The sequence below is a fragment of the Triticum urartu genome, chromosome 4A, assembly GCF_056163025.1.
Source record: "Triticum urartu cultivar PI428250 chromosome 4A, HENAU_Tu73, whole genome shotgun sequence".
Taxonomy (NCBI): Eukaryota; Viridiplantae; Streptophyta; class Magnoliopsida; order Poales; family Poaceae; genus Triticum; species Triticum urartu.
In genome coordinates this window covers 570,950,094-570,957,095 of record NC_141876.1, presented here as the reverse complement: position 1 = coordinate 570,957,095, position 7,002 = coordinate 570,950,094, and the positions used below count along the sequence as shown (strand labels likewise).

The 7,002-nt window shown below is 47.0% G+C and overlaps 1 pseudogene; it reads left to right on the top strand.

Moving 5' to 3' along the window:
• Positions 1 to 4,302: 4,302 nt before the first annotated feature.
• Positions 4,303 to 5,743, top strand: LOC125529598 (purine permease 3 pseudogene; annotated as a pseudogene).
• Positions 5,744 to 7,002: the final 1,259 nt, after the last annotated feature.

The following is a 7,002-nucleotide window of genomic DNA, read 5'->3' as shown; positions in this document are numbered from 1 at the left end:
GCTTCCGCAATTTCGCGCACCGACCTCACAAATGCAAGACCCCCGCCCTCCTCCTCAAGGTCGACATTTGCAAGGCATTTGACTCAGTTACGTGGGAGTATATCATTGATCTCCTTCAAAGGAGAGGTTTCCCGAGCAAGGTGCGGAACTGGATAACCGCCCTTCTATGCACTTCATCTTCGCGCATCCTCCTTAATGGGGTGGCCGGCCCCACCCATTACCCACGACTGCGGAATCCGGCAAGGGGACCCCTTTTCCCTTTGCTCTTCGTGATTGCGATTGACTCTCTCCATGAGCTTCTTGATTTGGCAACTCGGAAGGGCCTTCTCCACAAGATACGTGGCCGTGGCACTATGGTGAGAACTTCACTCTATGCGGATGATGCGGCCGTGTTTGTTGCACCAATAAAGAGGGACGTCGACAACCTTGCATCCATCCTAAGGGGCTTTGGTGATGTCACGGGCCTTGCAAATACAATGGTGTGAGTACACCAGAGACGAGAAATGAATATTCTACCATATGTCTATCGTTGCTTTTAGATACGTCCTACGTTTTCTGTTTTTAGCAATTTTTTGTTTTGTTCCAGAATGTTACATTGCATTATGATTTTTTTTCTTGTAAATTTTCCAGAATGTTACATTGCATTATGACCTCCAACTATGCATGCTCGCGGGCTCGATTTGAAGCGTGCTTTGTAAATTTTGTAGGCCAAAGGACATATTATGACTCTGTTGGATTGGCCTTTTCAACCAAAATCGCTATCTATATGGTATTATGCCCATCGATCCAATATACTGATTTTGCTAGTTACTCTAACAGTTAAGCACCGGTATAATTTCCTGATCTTGTAATGGAGGGATAGTTTCTAGACATAAAATACAGTACTTTGTCGGTCAATGCACGCAAATTTCCGCACGAGCATGACAGGCCGGTAGCACACACCTTTAGTGACTTGGTAATTCCTGTCAAAGTTCTGATTAGTTGATCCATAAGCAACTGATATAGACTGCACATTATTAGGGTGATCTTACACATGTCAAATTGCCCGGAGAAATTTCCACACACAAAAATTATTTTTCTGAAGAATGGTTTACCGCAGCCTCTCAGCATTTTTGTCCTTATTGTTGATCTTTGAAGTTTGAATATCTATCCGGTAGATCATGCTTTATTGTTATATATGACGAACAATCCAGCTGTACGTACTTCCCTTTTTGGCTTTTTGCCACTACTATGAATTAAGCGTACCAACCCTCCTAATTATACAACGGAGAAGACTTCCTCGATCGGATGATAAGATCTCGCGTGTCCTAGCTAATTAAACGACATGTCTAAAAAAGCTAATTAAACTACAAAATGCCAGCATAATTGCATGCACCTGCGCAGAAAGTGGAGTAGATTAGCGAATGGACAAATAAAGTGAAGCTACTAAATCCTTCAAGATAAACAAATTAGTGAATGGACAAATTAAGTGAAGCTACCAAATCCTTCAAGATAAAACAAATTAGTGAATGGACAAATTAAGTGAAGCTACCAAATCCTTCAAAATAAAACAAATTAGTGAATGGACAAATTAAGTTTTTTTTTGAGACAATGGACAAATTAAGTGAAGCTACCAAATCCTTCGAGATAAAACAAATTAAGTGAAACTATCAAATCCTTCAAGATAAAAGAATGGAAAGTTAGCAGCTGGAGACAACAAAGGCACATGCGTTCCAATGACTCGGTCCTGGCGCTTCTCCGTTTTCTTCTCGCTCAACAATCATCATAAGCATCTACTTGCATCATCGTGTGTGGAGTATGAATTAGGGAAGCTTTTGTTGTAGCTAGGCTTGGCTTAGTATATTTTAGTGTAGCCGACGTGGACTAGACCGATGATACGTGGTGCTTGGTTATGGACGCGGAAGCCAAATGCTTACCAGAAAATGGTCAAATTATACGTGGCCGGCAAAAGTACAGGCTGACCGTTTTGCTCACATGCATGTAGCCCTGGTCAATGAAACAGGAGTCGTCCTTTACTCGGTCGTGAGCCGTGCCCTTGACACAAAACTTATCAAATGTTTCTTTAGGACACCAAATGAATTTGTTCAGATCAATTCATACAGGATTCGAAAAGTTTCAGTGGGATTCATGTCAATTTGAACTAAAACCACGCCAGTTATTTCCGACGAAGATAATACTAGGAAAGAGGCATCTGTACCTTGTAACTACTGTACCTACGGGTTGTGACTTATGACCAATGCTGAAATCAGGAACCTTTTATACTCCCTCCGTTCCTAAATATAAATCTTTTTAGAGATTTCAATATAAACTACATACAGAGAAAAATAAGTGAATCTGCACTCTAAAATAAGTATATATACATTTGTATGTAGTTCCTATTGAAATCTTTAAAAAGACTTATATTTAGAAACGGATGAAGTATGTCAAATAGTTTTGTTTTTATGTTTTCTGCCAACTCAATTCAATCATCAAAATAGGACAGATACTTTATTAGTTGCATAAAAAAAGTGTTCTTCCTCTTAATTGTCCTACTCCACCACCACCCATTACCCCGACCCGCCCTCCTATCTCCAGCCAGCCCTGGCGAGGCCTTGCTGGGGATGCCATGGCCGGATGTGTCGTAGCAACCTCGACCTTGAAACTCCACGCTCCATCACCTCTTCTCCTAGAAACTCGACTGAGCCGTGTGCCATTTTTGGGCAACTTGTAGCTAATCACTACAGGAATAACCTTATTTACTGAGTATCAGAAACACTTGGCGAAGAGCAAAAAAAATGAATCGCTGAAATCATTACAATGATGTCAGGCTAAAAAAAATGCAGGCTGAAATGAGTGGGAGCCTCAGAATCGCTATATTCTAGCCTTCAAATTTCACCTTCCTTGTGAAACCCACCCGTCAATGGGACATCATTTCTTCCAGTCTCCCTTTCATCTTTGTCGTCCATCTCCGCCATGAGGTGGGGGACCACGTGAAGTTTCTTTCCGTGCCACACGATTTTATAAGTTGGCCCCGAGACGTTAAACATGGAGGCTATGAAGCCAAATATGAAGAACCCTACATAATACACTCGATAAAGATTTATATGATGACTCTGCTAGAGCTGTTTTCCTTTTTCTTTTTCTTTTTTGCATGTGTGCCCTTTGACGGCTGCTATTGTGAAGTTTGGATGTTCTTAGCGACTCTGCTCATACAAATAGATGAACAGGACGGTGAAGGAGGCCCTGGCAGACAACAACTGGATCAAGGACCTAGCCCATGGCTGTACTGAACACCTGATACACGACGTCCTGGCCTTGCATAGGCGGCTCCATGGCATAGCTGACGATCTCCATGCGGGCACCCCTGACTCCATTAGATGGATCCTCAAGCGGACGGGCGAATACTCGGCTGCATCAGCCTATCGGGTGCAATTCCAGGGCATGACATCCTCGGTTTTCGGCAAGATCATATGGAACGTTTGGGCCCCCGGGAAGATCAAGATGTTTGCTTGGCTCATGCTGCAAAACAGGCTGTGGTGCAATGACAGACTCCAACGCCGTGGCTGGAAGAACGAGTACTTCTGCCAGCTATGCAATCGCAACCTTGAATCCTCCAAGCACCTGTTCTGGGAGTGCCCAATGGCCAAGGGCGTCTGGGAAACGATAAGCTCATGGACGGGCTGCGCCTCTTTAGCTCCGGCTGCGAGCTGGCGTGACCTCCAGCACTCCTCCATTGTGATCGCCGCCCTAGATGGGGCTGCACCACGACGGCGGAAAGGCACCAACACTATGCTTCTGCTGGTTTGCTGGGAGATATGGCAGGAACGGAATAACGCCACCTTCAGGAAAACCACCCCAAGGGCATCCAACATCATCACAAGGGTGACAGATTGCATCGAGCTATGGCGAGCCGCAGGTGCATCCTGCCTTGAGAGCCCCTTTGGGGAACCACCATGAGATATAAACCCTAGATTTCTATTGTTCGAGGATTGCCGATCTGTGGCAAGCCCTCTGATCCTCTGGATCCCCCTCCCATCTTTGTTTTTCCCACTTCCTGCTTATTAATGAAATGCCAGTGAAAAGCTGGATCTTTAAAAAAAAAGAATGCAACAAGTGGAGGAGTACATACACTGCCATTATTTGCAGCGCTCCGGGGCAAATATATCTTTAGTTCACAAGACATAGACCGAAGAGCTCATTGTTAACTGTTACGTGTGTACTTCCCTCCTCCTTCCTTTATGTTTGACTCACCTACTTACTAATTTTTAAATTAATTAATTCTCCTATATAAACCCTCCAACCCTGTCATATTACTCCACACAAACTCATCACCATCTGGAGCATCCAACAACCAGGAGCCTCCAAACCAAGCTCGTAAGCAAAAGGAGCAGAACACATATACTCCGAGCTGAGCTTCATGGCAGCCATAACTGCTAGTGCCAGTCCAGCCATGCAAGAAGCAGCAAAGACGCCATGCGCATCGCCGCCCCGCGCCATGGCCGCCTCGACGGCCTCGCCGGCTCGCTACCGGCCTTCGCTGCTGGTCATATTCAGCGCCTGCCTCGTCCTGATCGGCGCCGGCGGGCCGCTCTTGCTCCGCGTCTACTTTGTCCACGGCGGGCAACGCCTGTGGCTCTCCGCGCTGCTCCAGATCTCCGGCTGGCCGCTCCTCCTCCCGCCCCTGTGCGTCTCCCTCTTCCGGGGCCGCCGCCACGGCATCGCCAACCTCCTCCTCCCGCTTCGCCTCGTCGGCGCGGCCGCCGTGCTAGGCAGTTTGTACGCCGTGTCGTGTTTCGTGTACGCCATGGGGTCGCAGGCGCTGCCGCTGTCCACGTCGTCGCTGCTGCTGGCGACGCAGCTCGCCTTCACGGCGGTGTTCGCGTTCCTCTTCGTTGGGCTTCGCTTCACGCCCTTCTCCGCCAACGCCGTCATGTTGCTCATCATCGGCCCGGCAGTGCTCGGTGTCGGGCCGGGGTCCGGGAAGCCGGCTGGCGAGCCATCCAAAACATACTGGACCGGGTTCTGCGAGGGCATCGCTGCAGCGGCGCTCGCCGGGCTCGTACTGCCGCTCGTTGAGGTCGCCATGGAGCGATACGGGCGCCGGACAGGACCCGCCGCGAGGACGCCACCTCCCTACTCCACGGTGATGCAGATGCAGGCCGTGATGGGCGCGGCCGGCACGATGGTGTGCCTGCTCGGCATGGCCATCAAGAGCGACTTCCGGGCGTTGCGGAGCGAGGCGGCGACGTTCGGGCTTGGCGAGACCAACTACTACCTGGTGCTCGTGTGGGACGCCGTGTCGTGGCAGCTGCTCAACCTGGGCATCATGGGGCTCATCACCTGCGCTTCCTCGCTCCTCGCCGGCATCATGATCGCCGTTCTCCTTCCGCTCTCCGAGATCCTCGCCGTCCTCTTCCTCCACGAGAAATTCGACGGGCCAAAGGGCATCGCGCTCGTGCTCTCCCTATGGGGCTTCGCTTCCTACATGTACGGCGAGAAGGTCCATCAGAAGAAGGCGGAGGCACAGAAGAACCAGCTGCTCCAGCAGCAGATGGCGAGGAAAACCGGAGACCTCGAGCTGGCTACCCCTTGAAGACCGGCAAATTCTCTATGCGTGTAGTGTAGTAATTAGTTTTTAAATTTCAAAAGTACAGGACATACAAGAGTAGAGTAACATACATTTAGTAAGACATTGTTTCATTCTAGGTAACACAGAGAAATCAAGTGCTACCATCGAGTTAATAAAAGGCATACTATTCTGAAATGTTCACTTCTTGCAATAAGTATAACACAATATGGATATTGTGTGGCTTCTTCAGGAAAAATATTTTTTTGAAGGAGGATAGTCACCGGCCTCTGCATCAGAGTGACCCGGGAAAAATGTTAAGGAGAGCTTTTATTAACTTCTGTTTTCTTTGCAGGGAGCTTTTATTGACTTCAAATGGGACTCCCAAAAGTAGGGGATGGCAATGGGTAGGGTATGGGCGGGTACAACCTCCTTCTACTCAAACCTATACCCATAGAAACTTTTTATACCCACCCACTTCAAATACTCATGGGTATAAACTGACACCCATGCCCATACCCATCGGGTATCCTATACCCAATGGGTATCCATTAGGTACAATATATAGCATTCAAATTCTTAAGAGGTAGAGAAATGAGTTTAAAATTCAAGTGACCATGGTAGAGTAGTATAGCACGCATGTGGCCTCCTCCAGTGGGTGGCCTCTTGGAAGCATCAGGGGAGTATGAGCAGCGGTTGGTGGAAGGCCAACATAGTGGAAGGCGGTGGTGGAAATTGGGGATCGCTGGATCGAGTGTTCGACAAGAGTCTGGTAGCGAAGAGTCGATATTTCATCTTTTTGAGGAGTCACATAGTACGTATGAGAAGTGGCGAGCATGTGATTATGAGCCTATGAGCTATGACTTGTTTAAGGAATATGAGATTTAGGGTTGGACCATATGAGTTGGATGCTAACCCCACATGTTATAGGAGTTATTTTCATTTATTAATTTCTTCTGGGTATCCATTGGATTACCCATGGGCACAATTTCTTACCCATGCCCTACCCATATATTTTGCGGATATGGGTACCCATTACCCGTGGATAGAAAATCTCTTCAAGTCTTGTCTATATCCATTGTTTTCAGGTAAAGTACCCATATGCATGGGCAAAACTGCCATCCCTGGCAAAAGACTATACAAACATCTCACTGGAAAAGATGGCAGAAGTTATGGGAGGGAAAAGGCAGCAAACGTTATGACGAGTACACTATACCGTCGCAAAATACAAAGATGATTACACCAGAGATGAGAAATGATATTGTACCATATGCACCGTGCATGGATCCACAGTCCATCATTGCTTTTAAATACGTCCTATACGTTTTCTTGTTTCAGCAATTTTTTGTTTAGTTCCAGAATGTTACATTATTGTTTTTTTCTTGTTTCCATGTGTAAGATGATGCTTCGTTGTGTACCATCATGAGAACTTCTATCTCAAACATGTGCAAGCTTAT